At 45.9% G+C, this 12,011-nt stretch overlaps 2 pseudogenes; both read left to right on the top strand.

Moving 5' to 3' along the window:
• The first annotated feature begins 1,554 nt into the window (after positions 1-1,554).
• On the top strand, positions 1,555-2,213 carry LOC138997952 (baculoviral IAP repeat-containing protein 5-like; annotated as a pseudogene).
• A 3,893-nt stretch (positions 2,214-6,106) lies between these two features.
• Positions 6,107-7,387, top strand: LOC138997840 (ATP-dependent RNA helicase DDX39A pseudogene; annotated as a pseudogene).
• The last annotated feature ends 4,624 nt before the right edge of the window (positions 7,388-12,011 follow it).

Raw genomic sequence — 12,011 nt, 5'->3', positions numbered from 1 at the left:
GTTTTCTGGTCTTTACCAGCTCTCCCAAAGCTGTCCATCCCCTCCTCCCCTCCAGTTCCGTTATCAGCCTTGGGTTGGGGGCTGATATTAAAAGGGCTCTGATAAAGCTCCCTAAGTGGCAGCAAGTTGTAAACATTCCCACTGATGCCATTTGATTAACCCGCTGAGAAAATGCCTGAAGAAGGTCCGGGCTTGTCACCAAGAGACAGGCAAGGGTGCCACACAGAGCTGTTGAAAAGCAAGTTGGCTGGGGCCACCACCGGGGAGTTATATAAAGCACTTGGCTCCAAAACAGAGGCCTCTGCAGCATCGCATGTGCAGTCTGCCAGGGTGGCTGTGGGTTTATGGTTTGATGGACATATGCAATGAGGATGCATTCATAGCCTAGATAAGTTAATGACCTATTAGTGGCAAGCGGGGATAGAGATAAAGTCTGGTGCAAAATCCTGTCCCACATTCCAAAGCCACAAACAATTTGGTTTAACACCCTTGTTATATCCCATCCAAATAGCTTCCCTGTTAGTAAGTTGCAGTTTCGAAATGCCCATCTATTGAAAATGGGGATAGAGTGGGCAAAAAATAATTAACCATTTGCTGAATTCTTCTAGTTCAGGTGATGGCTAAAGATTCAAACTTAACGAGTCTAAAGACTCAACCATATTCAGGTTCTTTTTCCTGACACAAAATACTTATCCCAACATATCCTGCAAGGAACGTTGATTGGAAATAGATGGGACATTTGCACATTTGTGATTTAGGGAGTATTTAAAAAAATAATTTATTGATTGCAGAGAGGAAGAGAGAGGGAGAGAGAGATAGAAACATCAATGATGAGAGAGAATCATTGATTGGCTGCCTCCTACATGCCCCATACTGGGGATCAAGCCTGAAACCTGGGCATGTGTGCTGACCCATGGGTTGATGTTCAAACACTGAGCCATACTGGCTGAGCTGTTTTAGGAAGTATTTAGATGTAGGTTCAGGATACATCAATAGGCAGGGCAAAAGGGATTGTGTTGGAACAATTAACTGAAATTTTAAGAGCTTGCCAACGAGAAGACAGAATTGGGGTTTGAATGTTCCAGAGACCTTATCAAAAGGATTCCAACTCCCTGGACACTTGCCCAGTTACATTCTGCCTTCTGCTTTCATGAAAAGACTATTATTTGCAGTGGGGTGTACACTGCCCTTTCTGAATTTGGCAACAGCTAGTAAGATAATTACTTGTAACCCTCTTCAAACCAGAAATCCCACTCTTGAGGTTCTCTCCCATGTTGGTAAAAGCACTGGTTCACAAAGACATACATGCAACAGTGTTTACTCGGCACTGCTTAGTGGCGCCCCCCCCCCCCCCAAACTAGGAGGAACTCCTGCGTCGGGAATCAGTGAGTTAGTTATGGAGTATTACGCACCACTAAAGTGACAGTCATAAATTCGGTTTTTCACAAGTTTTTGTTAAATTAGAAGAGCCACCCATCTTTCTGTCTACAAGAAGCTACTTTAGGCCGCCAACTGCCCGATTTGAATCACGGCACGGCTCAAGGTGGCAGTAGGATGGGTGTCCTGCTGTTACCCGTGGCCTGGCAGCTTTACCTCAAGACTACCGCGTCTCCACAATCAAGAACTGGCTCTTCCTGGAGGGCGGCACCTGCATCCCAGAATGGATGGCTGTGGCCAGCTTCATCCACTGCCCCACTGAGAATGAGCCCCACCTGGCCTAGTGTTTCTTCTGCTTCAAGGACCTGGAAGGCTGGGAACCAGCCGACAACCCCCTACAGCAGCGGTTCTCAACCTGTGGGTCGCGACCCCTTTGGGGGTCGAATGACCCTTTCACAGGGGTTGCCTAAGACCATCGGAAAACACATATATAATTACATATTGTTTTTGTGATTAATCACTATGCTTTAATTATGTTCAATTTGTAACAATGAAATTGGGGGTCACCACAACATGAGGAACTGTATTAAAGGGTCGCAGCATTAGGAAGGTTGAGAACCACTGCCCCAGAGGCATATAACAAGCATTCATCTGGTTGTGCTTTCCTTTCTGTCAAGAAGCAATTTGAAGAACGAACCCTCAGAGAATTTTTGAAATGGGACAAAGAAAGAACCAAGAACAAAATGGCAAAGGAAGCCAACAGTAAGCAGAGGGAATTTGAAGAAATCGCAAAGAAAGTCCGCTGTGCCATTGAGCAGCTGGCAGCCATGGAGTGATGCCTCCCGCATACTCCCTGGTCCCAGCGCAGAGCGCGTCATTGCCAAGGCTCGGTCCCCAGTATTACCAGCTGCTCTGTGGGATGGTAACAGTGACTTAGGAAAGGAGAACATCGACATTTTGAAATGAGAACATTTGAACTGCATTTCTGTTTTCTCTTGAAAGTGATGCCACGCCTACTTCTGTCTTTGCACCTGGTATTGCTGAGTACAGTGGCTGATTCTTTTTCCTTTGATAGTTTTTGCTTCATTGATCCTGGAGGTGCCAGTGTGGGAGGTGATAGATTTGGTCATGTGGGCAGAGCCCTTGCACAGCACAGTGTCTGGGTTTCCTGCTGACGGCTGTTGAGTCTGAGATTTGATGTGAACGCGATCATAGGTCCATTGGATGAATAGAGAATTAAGGACACCAATTTAAGTTTTTTGCATAATCTAAATTTATAGTGTGCATGTCTTGTGCTCCCAATACTCTGTATTATTTCACCTTAATAAGTCCTGTGACCATCCTTTTACCTGCCAGACCTCTGGCTGTGCTGTGTGTATTAGGGGTCTCCTTCACCTGGTCATAATTTTGTAATTCTCAAGGCTGCAGAGAGACAACTGCTGGCTGCCTCAGGACTGTAGGTAGAGCCCCTTCCATGGCAGGCTTGAGTGGCTGGGAGGCCCGAGTGGCCGGGAGGGACAGTGAGGACTGGCGTCTTGAGTAAAGCTGGCCTCTTGCTTTGAGGTCGTTGAAGATCCTGCCCTTCCAATGGGCACATGGCAAGGTTACAACATTTCCCCAGAATAGACAAGGAAAGGTCCTCAATGCCAGACACGAATTTCCAGGGCCCGGCCTGGTGCTCCACCCTGTACAGCTGGATGAGTGGGCTATCCCAGGGTCCTGCCCTGCACGGCTCCATCCACAGGCAGGGTGGGAGGAAAACCCAGGAAAGGAGCTCCTGGCCTCATATTTCCAGTATTCTGCAAACAGTTATTTTCCATTAACAATGTCGGTTAGGCAGCTGACAATTCACTGTCTTTCTAATATGAGTCTTCCTAAAGTAGGACACGGAATAAATTTTAAAATTGTATTGGAAAACCTTTTGAGAAAATATTTTTAAATAACTTTTTCTTGTTTGCAATCTTATAATAAATTCAGTGATATCTGAGCGTCAACCCTAAAAAAAAGAAAACTAATTAAAACAGATGTTTTCTCCATCCCATTATTAATCTATTATGCTGACACTGACTAGAAGAGGGAGTAGCTATATTTCAAATAAAGCAAAATAGAGCAAGTTATCAGGGATAAAGAGGGGCTTTACATAACGAAGGGGTCACATCTAAGAACATAACAATCCTTAGTTAGTGCACATGCAAGTTACAGCATCAGATACGTGAGGTGAAAACTGATGGTGATTCGTCAGTTTCACCTGGCAGTTTTATAGTTGGAGACCTCAACACCCCTCTATCAGTGATTGACAGACCCAGCAGACAGGAAACTCAGTAAAGATATTTAAGCCAAACAACACCAATCAAGAAAATCTAATGAACGTTTATACAGTACTTCACTCAACAGCAGCATAATACACATTTCCCTGAGCTCACATGGAATGTTGACCAAGATGGACCACATTCTAGGCCATGGAAAAGCCAGACCCAGAGGAGGTGACAGATTCCCTTGTCTATGATTGTGCAGGTATATATTTGGCTGCACATATTATGAACAGGGGAAAGAATTTTAAGGGCATATATTAGGGGCAGGTAGGCACAAAGAAGATTGTATGTCCATGTAGAACATCTCTTAAATATTCCACCTTTGGGTTCCCCATGCATATGAAGACCTAAGTCAGGGCTTAAGGGATGGGGACAAGGCTTAGCCATTACTCCTGAGGTGGAGGAGCGAGGGGCAGTTACAAGGCTGGAGTCTTGCTCTTTAATCAGAAAGACAAAATAGTCCTAAGGAATTTTCCAGAGAACACACACCATCCTCAATAGAGTTGGTTATACACATTGTGAATTTACTAAATACCACTGAATGATTCAATTTAAAATAGTTAGTTTAATGTTATATGAATTTAATTTTAAATGAAATGTAAATCCTCAATTTTAAAGCCTGAATTTAAAAACAAAAAAATACCTATTGGGGGCTGGAGTTGGCCTGTAGGGCATCATTTGCCAAGCCCCAGTCTAGACTCCTGTGATGAAAAGTGTGGGCCATGGACCAGCAGCCTCACCTTAAGCTGGAGATCCTTAGAATTTGGAATCTCAGGCTCCACCCAGGCCCACTGAATCAGATGTGACTCAGGGGCCATAGATGGACTCACAGAACGGAGTACAGCTGGCAGCCAGAGCTGGAAGAAGAGGCTCAGGGCAAGAGGGCTCCCTCGCACAACCCCGTGACCCCTGACAACCCCCACAAGCACACATTCAACGTGGGCCTGGGGTGGGCAGAGCTAATATCCTCTGTGGGTCTTAATGATCTCCACCAGTTCAAGGTAAAAATCTACATATATAAAAGCCTGAGCAACCAAATGACTGAACGACCAGTCGCTATGACGTGCACTGACCACCAGGGGACAATGCTCAATGCATAGGATCAGGCTCCCTCCTGTCTGGATCGGGCCTGCAGGGATCATGCTGAAACCGGCTATCCAACATCCTCCGAGGGGTTCCAGATTGTGAGAGAGTGCAGGCCAGGCCGAGAGACCCCAGACACCGGGCCTCTAGTAAATAAATACATTGAGAGAAGACCTTGCATGAATAAGGAACAGTGAGCAAGCTTAAAGGTGTAATTCGGTTTGCATGACTTTAAGAGTCAAACATAAGGTTTCCCCCTTGGAGGGAAAATTTGGGAAACACACCTTATGTTCACTTTATACAATGTCTTTCTTCTGCTCTGGTCCACATGAAGTTTGGTGAACCAAAAGCTAAAGTTCTTATTCTTGAAGAGTTCACAGTCTAGTTAGAGGCAGTTATGTACACAAATAAGATTGGTAGATCACTGGGATAAGTGAGACACTTTTCTTTCCGACCTGAGTTTAGGGAGATAGAGTTTAGTAACCAGCCCAGGGCCACCCAAGTAGTGTGGACTTAATACTTAGTCTTCACCTCTAGCTAAAATAGACTATGATTTGTTTCACAAAGTTCAGGAGAGGAGAGTTTTAGCTGTGCATAATACATTTGTACATGTCTTTGCATTGGAAGGGAAAGTCTCAAATGGGGTTCATAGTATTGAAAACAAACTTCGATTATGCTAATTAATATCCCTCCCCAGTCCCTCCATCTCAGAAAATGGGAGCATTTATTTAACTTCCCACCTTCATTCCCATGAAATAAGCATTACTGTCTTTTTTAGAAAAAAGATGGTATTGAAGCATAAGCACCCTCCAACCCCAGCCTAGATCAAAGGGCTCTGGGGGAAATTGTCTTTCAGAAAGGGCAATGTACACCCCACTGCAAGTAATAGCCTTTTCATGGGAGCCAAAGGCAGAATGTAATTGGATAAAGAGGTGTAGCAACTTGCAGAACTCGCCAGGGAGGGAGTTGGAATCCTTTTGATAAGGTATCTGGAACAGACATTCCCCAAGTGAGAATACAAGAAGTCAGAAGTCTGCAATTGGAAGAGGGCCCGCACCGACTGACCATACAGGAGAGACAAGATGGCGGCGGAATAGGCAGACACGTCCCAGGTCTTGTCCCGGAGCAAATGGAGTGAGCAGCTGAAACTAATAACACCCACCCCGAATTGGCGAAGTATACTCAGCTGGTGAGACAGTTTGCAGCCGGGAAGGGCAGAGTTCCCCTGGAAAGCTAATAATTAAAAACATGGGCCTGTGATCCAACGCAGGAGGCAGGAAGCGCTCTACCTTGTGTGGCCTCTCTGAACGCGCGGAGGCAAATGGGGAACCAATATGATGGCGGAACAGGATGTGGAAAACGAGCTTCTGGATTATGAGGAAGATGAAGAGCCCCAGGCTCCTACAGAGAGCACCCCAGTAACCCCCAAGAAAGATGTCAAGGGGTCCTACGTTTCCATCCACAGCTCTGGCTTCCGGGACTTTCTGCTGAAGCCTGAGTTCCTGAGGGCCATAGTGGACTGTGGCTCTGAGCATCCATCTGAGGTTAAGCACCAGTGCTCCCCAAGCCATCCTGGGCATGGATGTCCTGTGCCAGGCCCAGTCTGGAATGGGCAAGACTGCAGTCTTCGTGCTGGCCACCCTACCGCAGATTGCACCCATCAATGGACAGGTGACCGCCCTGGTCATGTGCCACACTCAGGAGCTGGCCTTTCAGATCAGGAAGGAGTATGAGCGCTTCTCCAAGTACATGCCCAGTGTCAAGGTGTCCGTGTTCTTTGGGGGTCTTTCCATCAAGAAGGACAAAGAGGTGTTGAAGAACTGTCCCCACGTCGTGGTGGGGACTCCAGGTCGCATCTTGGCACTCGTGCGAAACAGGAGCCTCAACCTGAGAAACGTGAAGCACTTCGTGCTGGATGAGTGTGACAAGATGCTGGAGCAGCTGGACATGCGGCGGGATGTATAGGAGATCTTTTGCCTGACGCCATGCGAGAAGCAGTGCACGATGTTCAGTGCCACACTGAGCAAGGAGATCCGGCCCGTCTGCAGGAAGTTCATGCAAGTTCCCATGGAGGTGTTGGTGGACGACGAGAACAAGCTCACGCTGCATGGGCTGCAGCAGTACTATGTCAAGCTCGAAGACAGCGAAAAGAACCGTAAACTCTTTGACCTCCTGAACGGACTAGACTTTAACCAGGTGGTGATCTTCGTGAGGTCGGTGCAGTGCTGCATGGCCCTGGCCCAGCTACTTGTGGAACAGAACTTCCCAGCCATCGCCACCCACAGGGCCATGGCCCAGGAGGAGCGCCTATCACACTATCAGCAGTTCAAGGACTTTCAGCGGCGGATCCTGGTGGCCACCGATCTGTTTGGCCGAGGGATGGACATGGAGCGAGTCAACATCGTCTTCAATTATGACATACCTGGGGACTCGGACACCTACCTCCACCGGGTGGCCTGTGCCGGTCACTTTGGCACCAAAGGCCTGGCTATCACTTTGTGTCCCATGAGAATGATGCCAAAATCCTCAATGACGTTCAGGGTAGGTTTGAAGTCAATGTGGCGGAGCTTCCTGAAGAAAGGGACATCTCCACATACATTGAGCAGAGCCGGTAACCACATACCTGACATCCCGGAGCCACCCTGCTTCCCACGTGCTGCTTCAACTCCTCTTTCTAGGCAACAGTGGGGCTTTCTTTTTCTGTTCAAAAACTGTACATTTGTGTAACAATAAATTTGTATTATGGAAAAAAAAGGTATCTGGAACAGTCAAACCCCAATCCTATATTCTCGTTGGCAAGTTCTTAAAATTTCAGTTAACTGTTCCAACATAATCCCTTCTGCCCTTCCTATTGATGTATCCTGAGCCAATGACTAAATACTTCCTAAATGGAAGAAGTTAACCTTATCCAACTTGAAAGTGAATGTTCTCCCTCATGAGGAAGTGGAGGACACCTCACCCAGCTCTAGTTCAGGAGTCCTTCCACTAAGAGACCACACCAAGGTACATCATAATTAAAACAGCAAAGGTTAAGGACAGAGAGAATCTTAAAAGCAACAAGAGAAAGATAGTTACCTACAAGGGAGTTCCCATAAGACTGTCAGCGGACTTCTCAAAAGAAACATGTCAGGCCAGAAGGGATTGGCATAAAATATTCAAAGTGATGAAAGCAAGGGGCTACAATCAAAACTACTTTACCCAGCAATGATGTCATTTAATATTGGAGGAATAAAGAGCTTCCCACACAAGAAAAAGCTTAAAAAAGTTCATTACCACCACACCAATATTACAAGAAATGTTAAAGGCTCTTCTTTATAACTTTGTTCCTCTTTTCTTAAAGAATAAAATGGTGACATATGGAACAACACCCAGCTGAGAAGGATGGTTGACATGGCCAACCTCCTCCAGATCACAGGGGCCAAGGTGAAGCAGCAGGAAGAGAGGCGCTTCTGTGAGGAGGACCTAAAGTTGTTGTGTTCCCTGTGCACTCAGCCCCCTGACCACCAGGGCCACCAGGTGAGGCCCATGGAAGAAGCTGCCTCTCATTACAGGCAAAAGCTCAGAAGTTACACTGAGCCCCTGAAGAAGCGGGTGGCAGACCTTCAGAAACTAGTATCCACCCACGACAGGCAACGATCAGAACTGAGAGAAAAGGTGGAAAACCGGAGAGCAAAGTTAGCCTGTGAATATGAGAATGTGATAGAATCCGTAGAGTGTGAGCAAGAGGTAGTTCACTCAAGGCTAGCTGCAGAAGAGAAGCACATTCTACGGAATCTCATTGCAAACAAAGCTGCATTTTCAGACCACATTTCCAAACTTAGAGTTCTACGAAAGGAGATGGCAGAGATGAGTGTGGTGTCAGATGGGAAATTGCTGATGAACATCAAGAGTGTCCTCCACCGTTGTGATAACCTAGAACAGCTGTGGGCAAACTATGGCCCGCGGGCCGGATCCGGCCCGTTTGAAATGAATAAAACTAAAAAAAAAAAAAAAAAAAAAAAGACCGTACCCTTTTATGTAATGATGTTTACTTTGAATTTATATTAGTTCACACAAACACTCCATCCATGCTTTTGTTCTGGCCCTCCGGTCCAGTTTAAGAACCCATTGTGGCGATTTCAACAAGCTGCTACATCTCTTTATCCAAGTTCCTTCTGTGCCATCCTTCCTCCCTCCCCTTCCCTCCCGGGCTGGGACTCTGAGGTGAACTTCCTTTTCAGTTTGGGAACTGTTCCATTTCCTCTCCAGCTGGTCTCAGCAGTGGGGGAGAGGCAAGGAGGGGGGAGAAGAGACTCAGGTTAGCCTGCGGCCCAAGATGGGGCTGACAGGTAAGGGAAGGCCCTGATTTATTCTCCGATCCATTGTGCAGACCATCTGTCCTCATTAACTTGCACAGGTTTATGGGTTTTTAATCTTTTCCACATACACACACTATATGAACATTCCATATTGGGTTTTTTTAATAGTCTGTGTACTTTTATGTCCTGGTTGTTGGCCTCCGAATTATGACTTGGGACACTTACTATACTTGTTCCAGCCCTTCCACCAATGAGCAAAGAGTTCTTCCCCCCAAACACCAAGTGGCATCAGGAGCTAAATCAAACACTAACCCAACAAGCATTGCTGGAGCCATATGGAATCTCTGCCCCCAAATCTGCGAACCTGTGTCCAGAAGCCCAAAGCCAACCAGGAATACTTCAGATTACAAGCCTAGGAGGCTCATTCCTTCAACTCAAAACTAAAAATAAACAAAAACAAAAACACCTAAACCTCTAAAGCAGAAAATCATGAAGATGAAGAGGGTAAAGAAGAAAAAGAACCAATGATTGTTCAGGGATGGATAAAGGACAGGAAACTTGACTTTCTAATTAAAGTTCAGGCACGGGAGCTGACTCAGTAATGCCAGAAGGAAAAGATATATTTGTCCTGCTTAATAAGCACCTCAAGGACCTCCTCTCCCACAGTGACCTTGACAACTACCTGGGGCAGGGCTTCTGAGAGCAATTGACTGAGGGAACCAGGGTGGCAGAGTGCCTTGCCCGAAAGCTCAGCCCAGAAACTATGAAGATCATGAAGAACAAGAATCCTTGAGCCCAGGGAGCTGCAGGAGAAGAAAGTGAGTGAAGTCATGAAAGACCCTCTAATCCGTGGTCAGCAAACTGCGGCTCACGAGCCACATGCGGCTTCTTGGCCCCTTGAGTGTGGCTCTTCCACAAAATACCACGTGCAGGCGCATGTACAGTGCGATTGAAACTTCGTGACCCATGCACAGAAGTCAGTTTTTGGCCTGGGTGAGTCTATTTTGAAGAAGTACTGTTGATATTTGGCTCTGTTGACTAATGAGTTTGCTGACCACTGCGCCTAAGTGAACTGTCTTTAACTCCTGGTTGCCATGATCTGTCTGCCTCCAGGGAAGCTCGCAGAAGCACTGCCTTTCCGCTTGGTGAACCTAAAAGTCTGCAGGACTCTGGGTGTAGCCAGTGACTACGCCGATTATAAAACAGATCAACCCCAAAACAAAACCAAAAAGCAAACCCAAAAATCCTTCAAAATATCACATTTCTTTGCTCACTGTGATTGGCAGGTCCCCAAAGCAGGGCACCCCAGCAACTAAGGAGACCCCACTTTCCCTAAATTCAATTACTTATTACCCTATTTAATATTTAGGTTTAATGTTTCTCCACTTTCAATGAGAATTTCTAGAAAGCTGCCTTGGGTGTGAAAATATGAACGTTTTGGCCAGAATCTGAGGACAAGTTTTTAATTCAATCTCAAGAAAAGAACCTGAACTGTTTCCATTAAGTTGGCCTTTCAGATGTCATGACTCTCCCACGCAGAATAAGTTACATAGTTCTGCCATCTTCTAAGTTTCTTTCAGGAAAGGGGACAGCCTTTCCCATTCTGATGTGATCAGCTTAAAGTGACAGTTAAGGGATCTCCTGGAATATAAAGTCACTTGAACATGAGGTGGGCCTTCTTTATCTTAAAACATGGTTTACAGTCAGGTACAGTTAAAGGCTTTTCTTGACCAAGGACTCAAGTGGAACATGAATTAAATTTGCATCTCAGGGACTTAACTTTTTCTCATGTCATAAGTTAGCACTCAGGATCCTGGTTCCACTGTTAACCCAGAAGTAGTTTGTGGTTCCTGAGACTAGTTTACACAGCATTAAATACTCCTTTGCAGAACTTATCAAAGCTTTTAATATGCTGACATGCATGTGAACCTCCAAGAGAAGAATACGACATATAGCATTCCCTCAAACTCACTTGGCGTCTGAGACCTTTTCTCATGCTGCAGAGCAGCTCAATTCCAGGACCCCATGAATTCCTCTGAAAATGATGGAACTGTTTTTGCAGATCCAGAGCAGAGGATAGGTATGGGTAAGTAGTTTACCCACAACCAAGGCAGCTTCAGGCCCAGGTCAGATACCAAGCGCAAGGCTCCTCTTAGCCTTTTTGCTGCAGAGGCTGCTTCACGATGATTTATTCTGTGTGCCCAACAAGAACATTTCACACAGGCAGGGACTCCCCTAAAACAACAAGTGGTGTCAGGAGCTAAATCAAGCATTAACCCAATAAGTGTTGCTGGGGCCATATGGAATTTTGGCCCCCAAATCTGTCTCTTCTGCACCTAAAATCGTCTCCAGAATAGGCCAGGCATTCAGTTATTGGTTGAGTGGTTTACTCCACTATAAGATGTCCAGACTTCAATTCAAAAATACTTGGGACCACATTTTTGTATTCTTCTCTAACACAATGCTGTTTTAAAGCATCTTGAACAAATATTTTGGAAGCAAAGATCTCAGGAGGTCCTTGAGGTGATGATTGGGTAGGACAGTGTCCAAAGGACCAGGCTTAGCTATTGCTCTTGGCAACAGCTCTCATGATTTCTGATTGCTGGAGGCCTGAGAAGAACATGGTATATGCACAGCCATCCACCAGAGTCACCACCACCCAATGGAACATGGTGGCCTTCAGTGTCAGAGAGCAGTGTCCTCAAAGCTGAAGGATGACCCAGGTGAAGGCATTACAAGGAAGAAGACTGAAGTCCTATGGGAGAAATTGAGGCTATTCAGCCTGAAGGGAAGAAGTTAGATCTGCCTGACTCAGATTAGGTCTACTGGGCAGCTTACTATTGCTACCCACGATGCACAATCTCCAAAGACCTAAAGATAGACAGTCATTCCTTTTATTGGAAAGTAAGTCCCAAGAGGTTAAGTGACTTAAGCTAAGACT

The sequence above is a fragment of the Myotis yumanensis genome, unplaced genomic scaffold (genome assembly GCF_028538775.1).
Source record: "Myotis yumanensis isolate MYYU_CA2020_CCGP unplaced genomic scaffold, mMyoYum1.0.hap1 SCAF_19, whole genome shotgun sequence".
NCBI lineage: Eukaryota > Metazoa > Chordata > Mammalia > Chiroptera > Vespertilionidae > Myotis > Myotis yumanensis.
The sequence above is the reverse complement of the archived record's forward strand: the minus strand, read 5'-3'. Positions and strand labels throughout refer to the sequence as shown.